The sequence below is a fragment of the Sabethes cyaneus genome, chromosome 2 (assembly GCF_943734655.1).
Source record: "Sabethes cyaneus chromosome 2, idSabCyanKW18_F2, whole genome shotgun sequence".
Classification (NCBI taxonomy): Eukaryota; Metazoa; Arthropoda; class Insecta; order Diptera; family Culicidae; genus Sabethes; species Sabethes cyaneus.
The window spans coordinates 54078838-54102377 of record NC_071354.1 but is presented as its reverse complement, the minus strand read 5'-3'; the positions used below and the strand labels follow the sequence as shown (position 1 = coordinate 54102377).

The 23540-nt window shown below is 41.1% G+C and overlaps 1 protein-coding gene across 2 annotated transcripts in view; it reads right to left on the bottom strand.

Moving 5' to 3' along the window:
- LOC128733899 (uncharacterized) overlaps window positions 1–23540 on the bottom strand; it is a 175884-nt gene that overhangs the window by 125729 nt on the left and 26615 nt on the right. Inside the window, exon 2 of one of the 2 annotated variants that reach the window (XM_053827753.1) lies at window positions 9496–10497. The exons of the other annotated variant lie outside the window; for it this stretch is intronic. The gene's annotated coding sequence lies outside the window, so the exon portion shown is untranslated. The remainder of the gene's footprint in view (window positions 1–9495; window positions 10498–23540) is intronic. 2 annotated transcript variants of the gene reach the window in all.

The window sequence follows — 23540 nt, the reverse complement described above, 5'->3', positions numbered from 1 at the left end:
AAACAATATTACCTACAAATGTTTCTCACCAATCGAAGACGGTAAGCTTGAAACTAAAAAGTTATTTTTTCTATCTGTTGTGGTATCCCCTTAATCCCAAATATTACAATACTATTATAAAGTTCTTATAAATCGAAGAAACATTGCATAAGACAGTAAGTTGATATCTTTAGTAGTTTCGTCGCAAATATCGATGTCCGTCTTCTTTTGAATCCGTCCCACTGTGCACCGTAAGAAACGCTAGCACTGGTAGCGCGTTTTTGCGGATGTCGAGAACTGCTGGTTCAATACGAGAAGCTACAATAAAATGATCAACGGAATCAGGAACCGGAGCATGCATTATCGGGACATTACTCTTCTCAACTTCTTACACAAAATTGTCCCGCCGCATTCTATTTCATAGACTGAAGGCGTTGCCGGAAACCTTTGTTGGCGAATAACAGTGCGGTTTTCAAGAGCGACAGGCCACGTTCACCTTGCGAAAGATCCTAAATAAATTTCGGCAATTCAACTGACAGATTCACCAGCTATTTATAGACTTCAAGGCGGTATACGATTCAGTTAAACGAAACGAGCTTATGCATCTAATAAAAATAAATTAACAATAATCTACCCTTGATGGGATTCAAAATCAAGCATCAGAATAGCGGGTAACATATCTCCGGAACCGCAAAACTGATTCCAGCGATCTTAATGCCAAATAAAACTTCTTGCTATCGTAAAGTTTTCTAGGAAATTTTATTGAAAACAAACAAGTAGTTTAAAAGTTTTATTTAAAAGTCCTGTTTAGACTAGGCTATAATTATCGCCTATTTTTCAGATGATCAAACCGATTTATGCGCTATTAGTATCATTTGAAAGTTTTATATAGCTTCATAGATCGCTATTGAATTGTTCTTTGATTGGACGTGTAATTTGAAAGTTATGGGCAATCGTGTAAAATCCATTAAAATTTACAATATATTGTAACGATTTTAAACAAGTTAATTTTGTTTCCATTGTGACAACGATGTTAGGCGGATAGCGGCTGTCAATAGGGTCTTTTACGGATGACGTAGCTAGGGATCAGCCTCTATAAGATGCTAAATTACGAAATATACCTAGTATACAAAGACGGGAATATTGTGAAGCGACTAAAACAAGGCAAGCTACATTGAGCTGGCCAAATAGTAAGGATTCCAGATGAGTGACCAGCAAAATCAATATTCTGCAGAAAATCCGACGACTTAGAGGCAGACCCCGTAGACCCCACTGGATGTGCGCTATCGACGAGGAAGATAGAACAGCGGGTGTTGAGGGAGATTGGAGAATGGCAGCTCTACACCGATAAGGCTGGAAGGGGATCCCAAATACAAAACTAATTCTATAATCGGATTGTCGCCGAAAAGTTAAGTTTGAAGTGCCTGTTACTTCCTAAGTAACAGTGTGGGTTTTATTAAGTTATAGTTGTTAAAATTGGTGATAAAAGCTACAACAAGAGTGCTATAAAACTTGTTGTTTAGCTTGAAACGCACGCCGCGTTTTACGGTGTGATCATCGGCGCTATTACTCTATTTTATGGTCCACCATCTTAGCTGAAATCCGAAAGCTGTGCTTTGTGTTGTCTGGCGCAGAAGTTTCATTCCAATTAATTGTTCTTATGTAGTAGAACTATTTACACCATTTTTCTTACTTGCTAGTTGAATCTGGAGTTGTGTAAAGAGACTTAAAAATAATTTATAATTCTGAATTTCCTTTCACTTGAAAGGATTGCATCGGAAATGTAGTACGCAAGGTCGACTAGACACGTTGCCTTTGCTGAAGATATATCCTGGAATCTGAAAATCATTTGATGTTGTGTTCTCGAGCCGTTCACCCGAAGCTCCTGCCATCATCTCCATCAAGGTTAGAAAACCCTTTAATATATGGCTCGCTTGACAGAACAAACGGTTCGAAAGTATAGAGGTAGCAAGTAATTTAAAATCAAGCTTAATGTTTATCTATAACATCTACATGTGGTTTCCATGATTTCAAAAGAAAGCGTCGTTCATTTTAAACCTTCAAGTATTCAAGTACCATGGCAGTTTCTGTAATTCCACCCAAACCGTTTTCCACAATACCTTGACTTAAAGATATTTAAGGAGAATTTAAGATAAGTTTAGTAAAATATATTTATCTACTATCAACTTAAAACTTTTAAAAAAATGTTTTACATCGTTTTCAGAAAATATAATGTTATTTATAAATTGCAAACAAATAATATGAAACGATACGCTTGATTCCAGAAAGAGAAAAATTTCAACTTTAGCAGACACTCATGTAATATTACTACAAAAATCATGCTAGTTGTTTTTTGAGCGATAGTTAAGCTTACTAAAGCCTCTAGAGAACTGAACTATCCAGTCAAATGAATACTGCGAAATATATTTAAAACCGAACACAAGCCAGACTACGGACCATGTTCCACGGGTCATAACTTTGTTTTTACGGTAAAACACCGCGGGCGTTTTCGCCAAATCTCGCAAAAAAAAAATCAGTCTCCCATATGATCCGGTGATTAAATCACAGTCAGGTTTGTGGAGTTGCAATCAGTGTAATTGCATTTTTTCAATTTTCCTCTTCGCTTTCGAGCCGGGCTCTCGAGCTCAGTCAACCAGCTGAGTCAGTCAGAACATGATTCCGCAGCAAGCCATCGATACAAAGCCCGGAGCAATATTTGCATCCTTTTATTAAACCGTAACCGGTGCATCAGTCGACAACGAGCTCTTGTCGCTCTCCATCCATAATCCTCGCTGCTCGTACCTATGTAGGTATGGTACGTACGGTCGGCGACGGAGAAAGGGGCGCAGGATGCCGCAACGATTCTTGACTTCTTGCATATGTAGGTACGTACAGCCGGGTACTTCACAGAGGATGCATGTAGTACATTAAACGACCGTGCTATGAATATTAATCGATAGCTTGGAATAAAATTATTATTACTACCGCTCGATCGATCCCAGTATTCCCGCATACGTATGTGCACTTCAGATGCATTGGTGCGTCGCGACAGGAATGAAAGCGGTTTAATCTCACGGCATACGACGTCAGGTTGAATCCAGTTCTGGAATCAGCGACGAGGAGACGAGTGAAGCTGGCGGCAAACCATTAATATAACGTTGTTCTTTAGTGAAAGCTGATCAAATATAGGAGAAAAATCGATCCATTCGAGTTCTGCGAAAGTTTGTAGCTGAGCTCGTGGAATCAAGTCTCGAGAGAAGGCGTAATAATTTAGCAAATTATTAGGAACGTAATCGTCAAAACGCCCATAACATAGACGGATATCACGACCCAATCTAAGAATATTAACAGCGTTGATTTGTTTCAGAAGCCATTACAAATTGAAATTAGAGAATGGCTGACTAATTATCAAGATGATTTTTGTAATAAAACATCTAGTTGAAAGATAATTTTCTTGACTCATCTTCTAGGATTGTTCGTTGTTTCCGGTGGTAAAGAAAAAAAATCAACTAAACCACAGCATCCTTCAACCTTTACGCAGGCTTTGGTCAATTTATACCTTCGATTAGATCGATCGTGAATCATCTGACATTATGTTCAGTTCAAGTCCGCTTTCGTTCGCTTCGTTTAGGGTTTAGGGTAAGTCTTTCGAATTCGGGCTCAATGTTACGGTTGAACTCTTTTTATGAGGATAAAACAAACTGCTCTCCTGCTGTTGTAGCAGAATAGCAGTCATAGTCATTCATAACACATTAAAATGACACAATAAAATTACCCGATGTTGATGTTTTGCATGGACGAGCCACACGGCAATTACTGGACGTCACGGTAGGTGATTGTCACCACCGCATCGCAGGTAAATGAATTTCGCACGGTTTCCAGATGGTTGACCAAATCGTTGTACCGATCCAAGGTGGTCAAGGTTTCGTTCGTCTGTCTCGTTCGGTTATCTCGTTCGGTCAGAAAGCCGTGTGGTGAGTCATTTCCTGAAGAATTCGGTAAGAAAAAATTTCACCAATCCTACCGACGACCGGGAAAATTGCAGTTATGAAACAGTGATTCATTGCTTTTGGTCAGCGCGTGGTGAAAGAAGTTAATCCTCTGGAGGACGGAATCAATTCAACTGATCTCATTTCTTCTTACATTTATATTGATCATATAATTCAATTTTACAATGTTTATATATTGCATGAATTGCATAGTAATGTAGAAACAAACTAAAAATAATGTATCAATTTGAATCAATGGAACTTGACAATGACATTTAATAGATGTAGTTAAACTGGGTGCTCATCATTTACAGAAAAAAACCTATGAAAAATTACGACGTTGTACGTTCATTATATAAATATGACATAAAGCTAATACAATAGAAAATGATAGCTTGATTACGGTGACCTTTTCCGTTAAATTATCAGTCTGTTGCTTGATCAGCATAATGTAGAGTATAATGTTGCATGAAGGCTCCAAAACCGGTTCAGTTTAAAAGCGTGCTGAGCAAGTATAGACTTGAAGGTTCAAAATGATTTTAAAACCGCCATTATTGTTGCCATTTTAGATGGAGTGTAAATGGATGACAGGTATAACTAAAGTTGTATAAACACTAGGTCGGTTTTACTTTTCAATGATAATTGATAATTGATACTATGTAAGTGGTTTCAGTCTTGAGGATCTTTCAAGCATCAAGCATTCTAATAAATTTCATATTAGCATTATTTTATTGGAAATGTTTCATAACAATCTTTACGGATTCATATTTTTCTGTTTTCAATGTTTTTAAGATTGCGCGAAGCAAGAAATCAAGACTAGGGAAATAATTTTTCAATTTTCTTTGGTAAAAGTTTCAAAAAAATTTACTTTGAACAGTTTATAGGCTAAAGAACCTATTTATAGCTGCCTGAGCAAATCACTGGCTGTTTAACCTTATTACAACCAATGGCTTGAATGAGTGGGGGATATCAGCATACCAATCGTCTTGTCAACTTTAGTTCTTCAAACGGTTACCATTGAAAGTCACTGTTATTAAACTAAATTTCTATTTTTTTACATTAAAAATTGAGGTGCTGGAACTAATTTTAATCCCTGGGTTGCATTTCAATCATCAAGGTGTTTGCCCAAATTAACACTGTTATAAGCTTGTGACCATGATATTAAATGACGCAAACGCTCACATGTCTTCTGTGTATATCCAAATTAAATTCTACTGCCTATATTTATTCACGACAGATACGTATTTCGCCTACAACTTGCAGGCTTCATCAGTGTCTGCTTTCGAAGTTTCGAATGCAGAAAACTTCAGTCGATAAGTTCATTTATTTATATCATGGCGTTACACACTGAGAACATAATTTTAGAAAAATCATTTGCAAAACTACCCAGGTAAGCAATAAACATTCCAATACAATTTGAATGCAAGCCCATAAGCATTCAAGTTGCCTTAAATGCTACTTAAATGCTATTTTGGCAAAATATGCGGCTCCTTCACGGCTAGCCCTCTTATAGTGCTGACAATGCACAGTGGTCCAGAAACGAAAACTATGTGGAAATTTACTTTTGCGGCTAAGCGATTTATAATAGCCCCCCACAATATTCAGCAAGTATCTTCAACTCTGAAAAACAATTAATGTGAAATTAATGGCTAAATTCCAGTTTGGCTTGTAAACACATAACACATAATAACTTTCTGTAGAAAAGAGATAGAAGGATAATTTCTTCGACAAAGTTGTAACTAAAGATTATATAAGTAACTTTGCCACAGACATAGTAGGCGTATTTTTTATAGTTTTAGGGCGTTTTATGTAAAGACCTCTCAAAAATCACTTTTTCGCTAAATACTTCAAATTTAATGGTTTTATTGCATCACAATGTTTTACAAAGTTGTTTCTCTTATTAAAAGACATATTTTTGCAGAACATTGTATGTTGAAAACACCTACGTATAACGAGTTTTAACGTTTTTCCTGTGTTTTTTCAGTCTTTTTCAGATGGACAGACGGAAAAAATCAAACTTGGTTCTTTCTGAAAACTTGAAATTTTATTTCAAACATATGTGAAAATAAAAAACTGGTTTTTTCTCTAACTCGAATAATTTCAGTTTAATTATTCCATGTTTGGCCATTTCCACTATGCAGCATTTTCAAATACCTTCTTGAAGACGATTAGTGCCAAGTCAATGGTTAAAATGAAATTTGTCGTACCACGACATAATTTCTTCTGATTGTCACATAAAATGGTCGGTGTTAAATCAGACCGGACCAAGTCGCAAAATTTAGAAAGATGAGTTAATGACAGCAAACAATGTTCTACAAAAATATGTCTTTTAATAAGAGAAACAACTTTGTAAAACATTGTGATGCAATAAAACCATTAAATTTGAAGTATTTAGCGAAAAAGTGATTTTTGAGAGGTCTTTACATAAAACGCCCTGTGAGATAGAAACTATGAAAAATACGCCTACTATGTCTTTGGCAAAGTTACTTATATAATCTTTAGTTACAACTTTGTCGAAGAAATTATCATTCTATCTCTTTTCTACAAAAAGTTATTATGTGTTATGTGTTTACAGGCCAAACTGGAATTTAGCCATTAATTTCACATTAATTGTCTTTTAGAGTTGAAGGAATTTGCTGAACATTGCAGAGAGCTATTTTGAACCACAAAAAACTTTCCACTTAATTTTCGCTGGTCGACCACTGTGCAATGCTTATGCAGCTAGTTACCGACAAGAAGAATTTAAATAGAATTGTGGATGCCAATTTACAACAGTTATGCAGTTATACAGCATACAGTTATGCTGCAGTACAGTCTGCAGTTATGCAGATAAACAGCGACCTACAGTATAAAACGTCAGGGATGTTAATAAACGATTGATTTACTGCTTATACTAATGCTTATTGGTTGATGACCTGGGTATATTCAAAACTAACTAAAAAAAATTTCATATCACTAAAAACATTCGCACACTCTTAAATGAGTTGGTAAACTGGTTGAATTTAGCAAAAATTTGGTTAAAACTACTCAAAATGCCCTTAAAGTGTACAAACTCTGCTTTTGAGCAGTTTTTCCACCAAAAAATTGAAGTGAAGAAACGGGCAAAAAAGCTCTGCGAGAATATGTCCAACGAAAAGAATTGCGTAGTTATGTACAAGTGGTGAACGGCACCGTTGGACATTGGTACATCGCGTATTTGCGGAATAAAACAGACACCACAGTGGTCCTTAGCCTCTAAGCTTCTATCTCTACCTCCTCGTGGTACCAACTGGAATACGAGCAACGTTAGTGGAGGTCGGGTAACTAACCCCGATGAAAATTGATACGGACAGAGAAAAAGATACTAATGCGAATGCTGAGTGTCACCACTAGGAGTAACCTTACCAGCCATGAGCGTCTGTCCCCACGTCCTGGGCGGCTGTTGACCCTAGTCAACCCTAGTCGTGGCCCTAGTAAGGCAAACTACCTAAATCAAACTATTATGAATATTCAAGCAAACACGGATCGGATATGCGGTGTCGAACTAGGTGACGAAACAAGGACGATGATCGAAAGCTCGGTACTTGAAACTTAGAAAGGTAAGTGACAACCGGGTGCTTCTCGAGCACCTTGAACCCCACAATCGTAATCGGTCTCCTCGGCATCGTAACTTTACAGGAAATCTGTGGCAAAGGAGAGAAGGTTTGGAAGATCCGTGGCGGAAAGATCAAATTTTTCGTGAGTGGTGGCACTACTAACGATATGGGAACGGGATTTTTAGTGTTGGGTCGAATATGGGATCACGGGATAGATTGGAAGGCAATCAATGAAAGGATGTGTCTATTGAGCTTGAGGATAAAGAACTGTTTAATAACAGCATCATCAATGTGTACTGCCCGCACGAAGTTAGACTCCACGATGAGAAGAAAGCGTTTTACGAGCGGTTTGCGACAACGTGACAGTTGTTTGCCACGGGATATCAAGATACATATCAGGACTAGAAACCTTCAGGTTGATAGGGAAGTAATATATAGACCGGTGATTAGAACCCATAGCCTACGCACCGTCACCAACGATAATGGCCGACGATGTATAAACTTCGCAGCTATCCGAGGCCTGCACGCTTTTTTCATGCAAAGATATCCAGTGTACAATGTACCAGATTGACCACATTCTCATAGATGACCGGTTTTTCTCTAACATCACGAAAATTTGACGGTTCTCTAACGTCATGAATCATTCAGAAATGTCGATAGTACACATCTTTATTGATTTCAAAGCAGCATACGATACAGTCGATCGAGACCAGCTACGGCAGATAATGCACGAATCCAGGTTTCCGGACAAACTGATGCAACTGGTCAGAGCTCTATTGGAAGCGGTGAGTGGCGGAGGCGTATGAATCATGGCACTGCTTGGAGAGATTCCCATTGTATATCTGGCGAAAGCCAGTAGGCTACGATTGGGCAAGGTGGCTTGACCAGGTCGAACGCGATTTGCGACTTCTAAGACGCCTGTGAAATTGGCGACGAGTGTCCCAAGATCAAGTTCAATGAAAGTGACTGCTTGAAACAGCACAAGCCACTCTGGCACAATATTGACGACGACGAGCGACGTTGTGGATAGTGAAGTGTTTTTGAAAAAAGTAAATTCTTGGACAAGAGTTCTATATCTCATTCAGTCGGCAGAATTGTCTGAAAGACTGCAAATAAAAAGAAAGTTGACGTTGTCCAAGAAAAATTAACATTTGGTAAGCAAACTCCTACAGTGGGCTAAAAACTGGTGCTTTCGTAACTTCGAGAATCATTAACCAGGAAGTTAATCACAAGGAGTGCTTTCAAAAGAGGTCGTTGCCTGGGCATCCTGTATTCGCTAAATCAAACACACTCAATGTTCAATATTCAATTTTTGAACGAATTTTGATGTTAACAATGAGGTTTTGTTCGTGATAAAATTTAAAGCTGTATGTTCATGAGGGATGTTCATCGATCCAAATAATCACTTTTTCGCGAATTCTCTAACCACATTCACAGCATAAAAATATAAGGAAATATGATAATAAATATAAGGTATTAACTGAGTCAACAAAGTTTTAACGTCTAAAAATTAGGAAAAATGTATAATATTATATTGAATCAATCAGGTTTTCAATTTGATCTTCAACTTTGATTTTTATTCAGGTTGAAATGGCTGTATCAATGTATACATTACGCCATCGGTTCATAGCAAAGCAACACTATTTATGTGAAATGCTTATTCCTTCAGTTGTAGAAGACATAATAAATTTCACCTGTCAGACCGTTGCAGGATGTTTAATAATACCAACAAAGGCATAGTGAAAAGGTTGAAAAGCACCATCCGGATGATTGAGTTTCTCCGAAGAATCAAAATAAGAGACAGTTAATCAATAATAAGGAACAATGCTTTTATTGGCTGGCACTTGCGTAGCACGCGTAGCACCGATGGATGATAGGAGAGGAAATGCAATCGATTTTTTTCCTTTCCACAAAACACACAGACACAGTTTATGATGATCGTTTCAACTTACAATCACTTTATTTGTTCCGGTTGTTCAGTCGAGTCGGAAGCTCTGCTGGTGGCTCGGGAATCGGAGCCGGATGGCCCTCGTACGGTTCTCGACAGCACCGGCTGATTCGTTTCCTGACTGCTTAAAAATTGAATGTAAATCTTCCACTTTATTCAACAACACTTCACACTTACGAATGCACACTAATCACACGCATTTATCGATCAATTGAATCACGTCAACTTGGTTTGGGCAGAGCCGATTAATGAGACAACGAAACTGTGCACAACCTCGTGGGCTTTACCTTAGTTACAATAACTGATTGGCTTAAAATGGATTGCTTACGGATTAATGATCTTGTCACTTTTGCACTTTCGATTACCGTTTTGGGAAGAAGACTCGTGCTCTTTCCTTCAGCAATGTTGCATCCTATTTCACAAGCTCGCTGTCTCGGGTCAGCAGATATCGTTTTTCAAGGTTAGGCAAAACACTTTTCCTTTCTTTCACCGCTACCTGGGCCCGGTTCAAAGCGTTTCACTCTCTATTTCGTTTCGATCAAAATACACCGCGCGTCAAGTCCCACGATCAATTTCTTTCTCTTTCACTGTCACGATCGGGGAGGGTACCTACCCTTCTGTCGTCATTGGGCATTGGGGCGAAATCGAAAGTGACCGCGGCACAATAAAGCTCGACCGGAGCCTCCTTTCTGCTGTCCGCCAATCAACCTTTACTTTTAATCGAATCGGACAAGACTTTTACCAAACTCGTCCACGGGCAAACTCTCACGGGCTCTGTGTCGGCTCTGGCTAGGGACGACTTGCGTAGGGCGCGCCTCCGTTGATCACGCGAGCCTCGAGCAACTTCGATCCGATCCGATCCTTAGAACCGCCGTCGAACTACTGCACCGAAGATGGTCTCAGGAAGATAACTTAAGGGTGTTGCGGCAGTTCTCGTGCTTGTGACTGCTCCTTCTGCCGTAGAAGGTACGCGTACGGCGCACTTCCTGGAAATAAGACCGGCCGCCTTGTGTTGGCACGAAGAGAAAGAAAACAAAGCTGTCGTTACTTTAGCTGGTGCGAATTGCATACTAAAAGAAGACGTCGTCGTCTTAAAACCAGTGCATATAAAAATCAATCGCACCTCGGTGCGCAATAATGCTCGCACCGAAGCAACAGTTATGCGCGATTATATGGGAATAAATCATACGCGTGGCCGGCAGAAACCAGTGTTGCTAGATTTGCGAGATGGCAGAGCAGGTGGCGTGATAACAGAAATTAGCAGCAAATTATTCCTTAGTGGCCAATTAGTTATATCGTTATTGACGTTGTGAGATTATGCACAACATTTTACGTTGAAAAAATAGCATTTACCTCACGGTAAAATGTTGTCTATGTTTTATTTTATGAGTATCTACATACTCATTCATATAAGGTGAGGATACCTCATGACGAAATGAATGATGTGACAAATAAGCTTACTTGAAGTTTGAACAAGTTTCGAAAAAATATGTTTTGAAGAGCTGCTACCATGGTAGGATAGGTGTCACGATTTACCAAGTGTTGCACAATTAGATATCACTTTTTAGCAGACTAATAGAAATGTTTTCCTAGAGAGCAATAAGTTCAACACGGTTTATCCGTGCAATTGAACAACCATGAAAAAATCAGAAAAAATTCGTAAAACAACAAACTTTTCAACCGTCTAGCAAAAACAAGAAACCTCCAAAAATTTAAAAACTCGATACTAGCTGAATTTATCAGCCTTTTTTTTTTGATTTACCTGTGGGTTGGAATTGTTTTTTCCCGTATGATAAAACGTTTAAACCTGGTTTTCTGGATTTCAGGGAAGTAAATGCACTGAAAAACGCTTAAAAGATGGTAAAAAAAGATCAGATTCATCACTAGTTTTTAGAAGTAGTTTTGTTCAATGCACTATATCTTTGTGTCCACAGAGTGGACATGAAGCTTCAATATGAAAAACATATTTGAAGCATTTTAATTTGTGAGCACAGGTTTCAAAATTTCGTCAAAAGACGAAACCTAGTGTCATAGTGAATGAATTTTAATCCCTTCTCAAAAACTGGCTTTTTCTTCAATGTAGCAAAAATTTTTGGGAATGCAAAGGTGATAGTTATATGAAGTTAACACGATTTTGTATTGGTTGGAATAATTTTCCTTTTCAGAGCAACTTTTACAAGCAGACAACAATGGAGCACAAAGTAGAGACGGGTAAAATGATTTATTGCAAATCAATTCTAACAAAAATAACTCAGTACCGCTAGTGATGGTGGAGTCTAACCAGTCCTCTGGATTCCAGAGGGCTAGCAATATCGGCGAATCGCGGGGTCTGGGATTTTGGTTCAAATCCGGTAATAACTTCAATGTGAGAGGGAGAGAGAGAGAGAGAAAAGATAATAGTTGAACGGATGAGCTATCAGTAGAGCACTGAATTGAGAGACAAGCCATCCCAAGCAACAATTTGGGTTTTATTACACTCTTATGATGGCATTTAAGACTAAAATAGATCTTGAAGACCACCATAAGAGTACAATAAAACTCACATTGTTGCTTGGGATGTCAATAACTCGCATCATTAAACCATTGAAGAAACGAAACGTGTGTCGCTGGTTTAATGATGACAAGTTCTCGCGAGCTACTGAGCTACTTTGGCCAGACTCTGTATTCAGTGCTCTAGCTGTTAGCAAAAGAAACTATAAGCATGGCTCCGACGTTTTAATTAATTTCCTTCATGCATTCATGCAGGGTCAGGTTTTGATTGATTTTAAAAAGCACGCAGTTTAAAATACTAAACCTTAAGATCTTAAAAATCAGTCAACAGCAAGAAAATTGACGGCCAGGTTAGTCGGGCAATCATTCAACACTGCAATTCATAAATAAATTATTTTGAAGGGTATAAAACTGAGAGAGACAGATACTATCAGCAGTTCAGTAGTCAGGTCCTTGGGCTGACAGATTATTAGGTTCGTAGGTCGTTGCATTTTGCCAAGCTCGAAAATCTGCATGCTGGAACCTGCCTGAATTAGCCGTTTAATATCAGATTCAAACCCAATGAACTCAACCAAGGCCCTCATGATTATCCAATACTAGCTGATTGCCCGATCTCACTCGGTGCCCCTTTGTCACTCAGTCACTTTTACATCTGTTTTTGTGACGAAAACTTTCATAATGCAAGAAACAAAATCCTTTTTTTGATTTGAATTGTCAGTTCCTCTCACGTTGTCCCCCAACCACTTGTAAATCTGTCTTCTTCTCGGTAATCCCTATAAATAGACACAAAGCCTTTTTTACGTTTTTGAACCTCCCCCTTTTTAATGGCCACCCGGTTCCCCCTTTCAGAAATAATACAACTTGTACAACCGCTATCGTTCTTTTGTCAACCCCCTGGTGCTGATTCTTTTATGCCAAAAAACATGTTTTTGACAAACGATGTTTGATGAACAACAATTCAGAAGTACCGGAGCTATGGCGGAACATACATTCATATTTATGTTCCTCGTCCCCCTACATGTCAGTTCCTTCTCAATCAACTCCTCCTTCTATCACTTAGCTAATTATGCATCGGTTTGCTCAATAAAAATCGCTATAATGGAAACGAAACAATGGTTTATTTACCATATATTCCTCGTTGGAACCCTCCTCGTTGGAACCCTCCTCTTTTCTCAAAGTCAGTTGCACAACTGCAGTGTGTTTAAATGCAAAAGAAACGCAAACCCTTTTGCTTATTTAAAAATCTCCCCCCTTGTTGTCGCCCTTTTGTCAACTTCCCAGTGCTGATTCCCCAATGTCAAGGAACATGTATGCCAAGTTTGGTGAAGAATCGTCTAGGCATTTCGGAGCAATGGCCTTCCCCCCTGTTACGAACCCCCCCTCTTATAAACCTCCAGTACTGATTCCCTTATATCGAGAAATATGTGTGCCAAGTTTGGTGGAGATTACAAGGTGTTCTGAAGTTATGGTAGAACATACATGCAAACATACTCACGCTCACTTTTATATATATAGAAGAAGAAGATTGTGAAAAGCTTAAACTATGCGAGGACTGACCAACTATAAACCCACTAAGCGTACTTACAAATACCCTGACGGGCCCCAGATAGCGACCAGACCAGACTCTATCAGGTTCCCTAAAGATAAATTGACTGCTTTTGGTGCAATTGGGAAGGCACTCAATCGCAATTCGGCAGATTGAGACTTGTGGGTTCGAGTCCCACGTGTAAAGCCAATAATTTCTCAAATTTTGCATATCATTTTACCCAATTCACTCAGTTCTTCACAATACTACATTACTCCTACCACAAAAAATGAACTGAGTAGACGTCACGAGTTTTGCGGGACCGTCACTGAGCGTCTTATCGAAATTATGAAATATCTCTTAACAAATTCGGAATCGTAAATAAAGCCTTATGAAGCCCGCACAAATTGATATTTCATCGTTCATAATAATGGCAGCTGAAAAACATACGATTTTCAGCACAAGTTGTATAGCAGTATGGTCGCGCTCAATCGGATGTTATCGTATAAAAATGTCTATATAAATGAACCGCTTTACATCTATTCTTTCTGCGCGTATATTACCTCCAAAATGGTACGGTCTTGCGCTTCGAATACGATTTAGTTGGAAACAAATTGGTACGTAAGTCTGATCTGTAACCTTAATACATATATTATAAGAAAATGCAAGCTGAGCTGTCCAGGATGATCAAGTGTCCTGTATTGATTGCTCTTTGCTGATTGCTTTAATCGAGCCTAGCACCCCAAATACTTACTAACGATACAGCAAAACTTTATTCAGTAACACTTACTTACTTCTAACAGCCGAGAACCGGGAAGACTCTTGCCGTATCAAGAATTCCTCTCTACTGTACTCGTTCCTGGGCTACTCCTGGGCTACTTTGCCAGGCGTGCGATGGGAATCTATCCAAGTAGAGCCTGCAACACGTGGTTCATACGCCTACGTCTCTCTCCGCTATCCGTTTGTACTCCGTCAAAAATAATCCGCAACACCTTTCGTTCAAATACGGCAAGTATATCTTTGCTAAGCAAATTACTGTCTCAAGTCCATGGAGGACTACCGGTCTGATACTTACTTTACTTATTCAGCCTAGAGCCAGGCTGGCTCTTGCCGTATCGAGAATTCCTCTCCATTGTACTCGGTCCTGGGCTACTCGTCGCCAATTCGTTGCGCGTCTCGACACACGCAAGTCGGCTTCAACCTGGTCGAGCCATCTAGCACGTTGAGCCACTCTATTCCTGGGGCCTGTGGGGTTCTTGAAAAGAACGGATTTCACTACACAGTCGTCCGGCATCCTTGCGACGTGGCCGGCCCACCGTAGTCTCCCAACTTTCGCCAGGTGTACGATGGGAATCTCTCCAAGCAGTGCCTGTAGCTCGTGATTCATACGTCTCCGCCACTCTCCGCTTTCCGTCTGTACTCCGCCAAAAATAGTCCGCAACACCTTTCGTACAAAAACGGCAAGTGCACGTTTGTCTTCCGTAAGTAAAGTTACTGTCTCAAGTCCGTAGAGGACTACCGGTCTGATTAGCGTTTTGTACATCGTCAGCTTTGTGCGGCGGCCTATGCTCCTCGATCGAAACGTCTTGCGAAGGGAAAAGTAGGCTCGATTTCTAGCTTGAATACGTCGTTGGATCTCCTTACTCGTATTATTGTCGGCGGTGACCAGAGATCCCAAATATACGAACTCATCAACCGCTTCCAGTTCATCGTCGTCAATAGTCACTGTCCGTGGGAGTTACTTTCGTTACTTTCTCGGGAGCCTCTTCCTACCATAAATTTGGTTTTCAACGCATTAATTTGTAACCCTATCCTCCTAGCCTCCGTTTTAAGTCTGGCGTAGATTGCCTCCGCCGTCCCACGGTGTCTAGTAATGATGTCGAGGTCGTCTGCAAAGGCTAAGAGTTGGCTACTCTTACTGAAGATCGTTCCCCTCGTTTCAATGCCCGCTCGCCGGATCACACCTTCAATAGCGATATTGAACAACATACAGGACAGTCCATCCCCTTGCCGTAACCCTCTGCGCGATTCGAAAGGGCTTGAGAGTGTCCCCGAAACGCGCACGTAGCAAATCACTCGTTCCAGAGTAACTTTGATCAACCCCAGTTTGTCCGGAAAACCGTACTCGGGCATTATCTGCCATAGCTGTTCGCGTTTAACGGTATCGTATGCTGCTCTGAAATCCACGAAAATGTGATGCGTGGGCACGTTGTACTCTCGACATTTCTGAAGGATTTGTCGGAGAGTAAAAATTTGATCCGTAGTAGTACGGGCCCCCATAAAGCCCGCCTGATACTGCCCTACGAATTCTCTTGCTATTGGGGAAAGACGACGTAACAGAATCTGGGAGAGCACCTTGTAGTTACAGCAGTCTAGCCGGTCGCCCTTTTTGTAGATGGGACAGACTACGCCTTCCATCCACTCCTCCGGTAGTTTCTCTTCTTCCCAAATCCTTGAAATCAGCCAGTGAAGTGCCGTTACTAGCGGTTCTTGGCCATTTTTGAAGAGCTCTGCCGGGAGTCGGTCCTTCCCGGTGGCTCTATTATTCTTCAACAGACCGATTTCTCGTCGGATCTCTTCGAGATCGGGAGCCGGTACGCTGTTGTCGTTTGTAGGTACTCCGAGGTTAACTTCCATTGCGTCTCCTACTGCTATATCGCCGTTGAGGTGTTCATCGAAGAACTGCTTCCACCTGTCGACCACCTCGCGTTCATTTGTGATAAGATCCCCTCCCTCGTCCCTACACATGTCAGGATTTGGAGTGTGGGCCTTGCGAGTTTGGTTCACCTTCTCGTAAAACTTGCGGGTATCATTAGCCCGGAATAGTTGTTCAAGCTCCTCACGATCTCTGTCTTCCTTCTGGCGCTTTTTCCTTCTCAGAATCGTGGTCAACTCATTCCTCGCTCGTCGATACTTGGCCAAATTCTCTCTCGTGGATATGCTCAGATAGTTTTCCCAAGCTCTTTTTTTCCTCTCTATCGCTTCTTGGCATTCCCCGTCAAACCAATCATTTCGTGCACTCGAGGTTTCCACACTTAGCACCGCGGTTGCGGCCTCGTTGACGGCCGAGCGTATCCTACTCCATCCGTTTTCGAGGGTCGAAGCATCTAGCTCCACAGAAGAAGGCAGAGCTTCATCCAGCACGCGCGCGTAGTTTTCGGCAATTCGCGGGTTGTCTAGTTGCCGAATGTTTAGTCGAGGAGGGCGACTTTGTCGCGAGGTATAAACCGTCGATAGTTTTGAGCGCACATGTACTGCTACTAGGTAGTGGTCCGAGTCAATATCCGCACTTCGTAGGGAGCGTACGTTGGTGATGTTCGAGAAAAACCGTCCCTCGATGAGAATATGGTCGATTTGGTTCGAGGTTCGTTGGTCAGGTGATCTCCAGGTGGCCTTGTGGATATCTTTGTGGGGAAAGAAGGTGTTTTTGATCACCAAGTCTCGGGAAGCCGCAAAGTTGATGCATCGCTGGCCGTTATCGTTCGTGTCGGTGTGCAGGCTATGGGGCCCGATCACCGGTCTATACATTGCTTCCCTGCCGATTTGGGCGTTCATATCCCCGATGACGATCTTGATGTCCCGTGGTGAGCAGCTGTCGTACGTTGCCTCCAGCTCAGGGCCCGACAACAACACCTTCAATTGCATAGCGTCGCTCAAAAATGAAACAGTGAAGCTTCGGTTTCAACAGAAGCAGTACCGCTTCAGCTTCAAACTGGCTTCAGTCAGCGTCAGCGAAACGGGTTTCACTTCATCATGACAATCGGTTTCAACTTTTCGTCTGTACTTTTCTATCAAATATTCAGAAGAAGGTCAGCAACTTTGAATGCAAATGAATTGAATTTGAGTAACATTTCCTAAAATGCAACGCTTATTGACGTTAACCTAGTCAATGTCAACAAATCGTGCCTGACTTACTGCCGCCGTCAATTGAAACAGCCATTAACTTCAACTGAAGCTTGCTTGAATCGTTCTGTTCAACAAATGAAGCAAGTCACTGCATGTATGAAGCGAAGGTAAGAGAAAGTCAGTTTCAGTCATTTGTTTCGACGATGCCGGGCCCTGCTCCAGCTGCGCATAGAACCCTTCCTTCTCGTCGTCGGGTCTACCTACGTCTGGGCAATGCACGTTTATGATGGTGTAGTTGAAGAAACGGCCTTTTATCCTCAACACGCACATCCTCTCGTTGATCGCTTTCCAATCCATTACGCGATCCTGCATTTTGCCCAACACTACGAAGCCCGTTCCCAGCTCGTAGGTCGCTCCACCACTCTGGAAAAAATCGGGCTCTGCCGCCACGGATCCTCCACACCTTCTCACCCTTGCGACAGATCTCCTGCAGCGCCACGATGCCAACTTTCGGGGTTCTAGCTGGTCGAGCAGCACCCTGTCGCCACCAACGAAATTTAGCGATCTGCAGTTCCAGGTACCAAGTCTCCATTCCATGTCCTTATTTCGTCGCCTTGGTCCATGCCGAATATGAAGCTGACTTGTGTATGTCGAAACGCGCAACGAATTGGCGCCCAGGAAATAACCCAGGAGAAACAATATAAGTTCAACCTACAGTCTCTAAACATGAAATGAAATTGAGTATCATTATTTCTTTTATTAATGTCAAATCATCATTTAGTTCTATCTAATCAAATTCTGCTTGGTTCAAAACAGCTTTGTTTCAATGTTGTATCAGTGTGTCTAATTTTTTCCGCATTTATTTTACCTTTTATTTAGTTTTAATGTAGCAGTTTAATTTTTGTAACTGACTCTTAATTACAAATTGTATTATAATTACAAAATTTCAGCTCAAAATTTTAATTCCAAAGTTCCTTTTTAGAATTAAATTAAAACTATACTCAGCGATAGAAATAAAACAGGTGTCAAAAGAATAATTTCCTCTTGGAAAAAGTGTTACAAATAAATGCGGTGAATATTAATGTTTCTTCAAAATATATTACTAGGAGGTAGTAAAAAATAAATCTTCCAGCTGCTTCCTCAGTGGAAGTAATCGTTTGGGAAAAGATGACGCTGAACCCATAAAAAAACTGTTATATTCAGTAATCACTCCGGGGACAGTATCACAGTCGAAGAAAGCCTTTCAAAAGCATCTCACCACCGCACCGTCAGCGGATCAAAACAAGCCATTATCTCACGCCGCTGCCTTGGACACCACATTACACAACAGAACTGCCATTACAGAGATCAAACTACCAATTATCACCATAATCTGGAAACCCTGAACCGGATGGGTCAACTGCAGTGCGTCGCCTTTCGGTAGAGTGGGAGAGAGAGAGGGGCACAAAGCCGACGCGACGCCATGCGATCAAACCGATGCGATGCGATGATCGGGCGCTTGTCTCTTGTTCGCACTGCTGGATAGTGCCCATTATATTACAGCGTGAATCGCGTTGAGGTTTTCGCCCTTCGGCCTTATGCGTTTTAGTGGACTATACCCAGCTAGAACCGGTCAGTATATGCATTAAATACCTTTTCCAGAAGAGTCTCTCCACTACTGCCGGCACTTTGCACGCCGGCGAAGTTTCGTGATAGGAACACAGGTTGTCTGGGCGCACTCTTCCAACTGGAGAGGAATCTCTTAATTTAAATTTATTGCAGTACAACTTTTACCGTAAGTCGATTTTCCTCATAAAACACGAAATACATCATCTTGCGCCATCACCGTGCAACCGACCGACCGGCCGACCGGCCGACCGCGACCGAAAGACCGACCGGCTTTCAGAAGAAGAAGAAGAGCTGTCGACATTTAAATCGCCTCCCAGGCGGGCCGCGATTTACACTGCGGCAGAGCTTATAGAGACGGTGGCCGGCGTGATCCTGAATCAAAACGATGGCGATGGGATACCCCACAGACCGAAGACAGTTTTATTGTGATCTGGGTGTAATATTATATTACGATTGGCTGGGGTATTCAAATAATCTTAATCGACTGCAAAGTGCAACGATTTCACAACCTTCGGCGACATTATTTTGCAACCACATAGTCATAGTGTTTTCTACGGTCGGTCGGTATCACTCTTCGTTTCAAAAGCTTGAGCTATCCTATAGTATGAATTCTCGGTTTGTTTGAAATGTTCGAAAACCGCGATGACCACATGCTGTGATATAATGGTGAGTTGCGCTTGGCTTACCTGTTAGGTTTCGTACACCGAAAACACCCTTCGCAATATGGCAAACCAGATTCCGATAGATAACTGTATTCTTCTCACTTTCATTTTCACTTTTGGCCAACCGGTTTCAAGCAAGACGTGAAATGTTTGTCGTCGTCAGTTCAGAAAGAAACATAGCTTTTACGACACCGCCAAATGGTTATTAAGTTTTAGTTATAGCTGACGCGAGGAAAATGAATGCAAGATAACGCAACGCCGTGCCACCCTGCTGTCGTGATTGCGGCGAGATCTTGAGCGAGAGGATGGATTTGGTGCAATCTGTGCATGCATGGGAATTTGCGTGCGTGCGTGCATGCGCTTGCAGGTTGCGGTTTTTCAGCTGCATGTTGATATTTTTGTAATAGGAGCTGATGAACTGTAAGTTGATTCATAATTTGGTTTATGATGGAGAAGTTTGAAATGGGTGTTTATCTTTTATTATTTTGAAAATATGGGCAAATACGTGACATGATTCGCGTCGAATTTAAGTTTATTGTTTGTTCGTAGCTTTTGGATGTTTCATTCAGTTCATTCATTCAGTTGACTACTCTGTTTGCTTTTGTAAGCGAAAAAGTCTGTTTTTAATAATTGCTAAAAACTCTGAAAAGTGGTACCTAACTAGGATCCGCACATTTTTTGTTTGATACCGAACATGTCCAATATACCATAAAGAAACAAACAATTTTTATGCAGTATCATTATTTTTCCTGATTGCATTTTTTTTCTTCATGCTGTATCGTTTCTGTTTTACAACAAAATTGCAATGTTCGTAGTGCGAAAATAATTCAATGCACATACCTCTCAGTGCCGCTGGATTGTCAAAAATTTAAAACAAAAAATAAACGACCAATTCAACCAGCAGCGGTAAGTGGCGGTATCAGGTGCGTTTTGAAATGAAAAACATTTCGGGTCAGCATCACACACACAAAGTGAAGCCGACACTTAATTCAGGAACACCACCACCACTGGCCGAAGCATGATAACTATCTTTCTCATTATTATTTCATGTACAAACGATAGCGATAGCGCGGAAAAGTTCGAACCTCGAGGTAGGTGACGACGGAGGGCCACCCGCGCGGGCCCTCCATCCGTCCGTGATCGCAATGCTGCTGGTCTGCTTGCTGGCAACGCCAACGGTGCGTCGTCGTGCAGCGATGAAAGGACCGAACACCGAAAATAATGGCCAACAGAACGTGGCTTCATAGGAAACGTTGCACTTGGCTGCCGTACCAGAAGCTGCATAAATGAAAAATGAGCTGAATCGTTCCAGATGTGCTCAAATATATTGAATTGCAAGGGATACAAGTACTAAAAATTACAGGAGAGCAATCTAATAATATAATGTATTATAGTATCCCTGAAATAGTAATACTAATAGTAAATTTTACACCAAACCTATCGGTTTGCAAGGCAGAATTCTTCTGATAATTTTGACCACTAACAAGTTGCAACGTAACCACCATGCTCTCTCGTACTAAGTACCAAAACCATCATCGGTATGCTGCCTGAAGGTTGTCTTTTACTCGAGACTTGTATGGTACAAGTATCCCCAATGGGCTATGCATGTGCCTTTTAGAAATTATGGTTGCAATTGTAAACCACTAGCGCTTGAAAAGGTAGATTTGCATTCGAAGAAAAATGAAAAACAATTAAGAAATTCAAATGTCGTGGCGGGAGCATTTTAATGAGTACATTGAAAGTGAAACTCTAGCGAACGTCTTCGATAGAATTGAATACTGGAGTCTCACTCGTAACCTATTGATTTCTGGAATATGGGTAACCAAGGGAAGGACGGGCAATGAACACCAATTGGTCGTATACTAACAAGTAAGAGGGGCACATTCGATTTCCGAGTTCTTTTCTCCACGTTAGAAGCAGCTCAAAGCAGGGTCTGAACGATCAACGTCCTAGTGCCAATCCTAGTGGAACTATGAACAGTGCTGTAAATGGCGACCCTGCAAGCCGCCACTATAAGAGACCAATACGCAAAGAGCGAAAAATAGAGAAATACGGACTGAAACAATGGATTACAATGGAACAGACTAACGCGACAAAAATGGACTACTGATTGGAAATTCAAGACGTGGAACTGTCTTACGTACATTCAGGGAGGGCCATACTATCTACCAGAACTACCGCAAGATACGCGCAAGAGCTGAGTACAGCTTGCATAGTAATGACCAGATGCACAAACGGGTGATTGCTAATGAGTCCTCGAATATGCCTCGAATGTGAAGGATGAGAAATAAGGGCCGGTTTTCCACATAGGCAACATCAATGTATACAGCCCTCATCTCAGAAGTTTCGATGAATACGGCCAGTTGGAATGTGGATACGACCACTCCCGAAAACATGACATCAAAATCATCGAATAGATTTCTACACCAATGTCGAATAGGAAAGGGTGGAGTACAAACTGTTGATTTGCGGGTTTCGTACACACTAGCTAAGGTTAAAAGACTTATTGACTTTACCGCTTACAAGAACATGACCGTGGGTGGCACAAAACCCTGCACAACTAGACAGAAATACAGATTGACTTCTCCGACGATCAGGATCTTACGTTAAGATCCTATCGAAGTGCTAACGTTGACTCGGACAACAACCTGGTGATGGGTAAAATGCACTCAAAACCCTCCGTTTAACAACATTCGATATCGACCAGCACCGAGACTCTGTACCGCAAGCAGAACCGATTAATCAACGTTGGAATTCGTCATTTTTTAGGTATTATATCGCCTAGTCACGCAATTTAAAAATACTAACATATAATCCGATATAAAAATAGCGAAAGGTTTTAGTAGTTTAAATGAATCTGGCTCCCAGAACGGCTGATTTAATGGATTTAGTCTTATCTGACAGGGCGCGGCTCCTTAGTGAGAGTTGATGAGGCTTGATCTTACTTACTTTACTTTACTTTAATGGCCGACAATCCATATCTAGCGGATCCTAGCCGAAGGTATTAGTGATTTCCAGGACTCTCGGTTTTGGGCTACCAGTCTCCAGTCACCCTGCACTCCTGCTGCGCGTGCATCTTCCTCGATCGCGCACACCCAAACTAGTGCGTGGTCTACCTCGACGACCTCGCCCAAGTTCTCTGCTGAATACTATTTTCGCTGACCTTTCTTCTGGTATTCGGGTTACATGTCCAGCACATTGTAACCGCCGGCGTCTGATCAGCTTCACAAAGTCATCATATTTATACACCTCGTACAACTCGTGGTTCATGCGTCTACGCCAATCGTCGTTTTCCATCTTGCCGCCAAGGATTGACCGCAATCCCGCAAGTATTGACCGGGGCATGATCTACTCCATTTCAGCTTCAGTCTGATGAACTCCAAGGCCGTGTTTTGGGGTTCTTTATTGTTCGTTTTGTTTTTCAACAATGTATGTACGAACCTAAATTCACTGTATTCAGGTACGTTGATAACTTAAAATTTTAGGGGAAGGTCGGTAAAGACGGACACTGCGGGAAAGACGGACACTTGTCATATTTCATAAACAATAATTTTTTGAAGCAAATCAATGATGGGAAATGTTTCTATAGATTGAATTAACACTTTTGAAATAAACTGCCGATTTTTAGCAGCGTAGTTGACAAATTTATAAGCAAAACAAAGAAAAAATGCGTATATGCGCTAACCGATGTAATTTTGTGCGTGAAGAAAATAGCTGGTAAATCGTTAAAAAACAACATATTCATGCTAAACCGACGACATTGCGTTAGTTTGATCTTTCACTGAATATCCATTGGAAACCTAGTGAATTTTTGAATATTCAGTAAAAAGTTTTTGAAGTTTGAAAAAATGGTATCCAAGTCGGGAAAGACGGACACCCAACGGTAGGGAAAGACGGACACACATATTTTGAACAAAA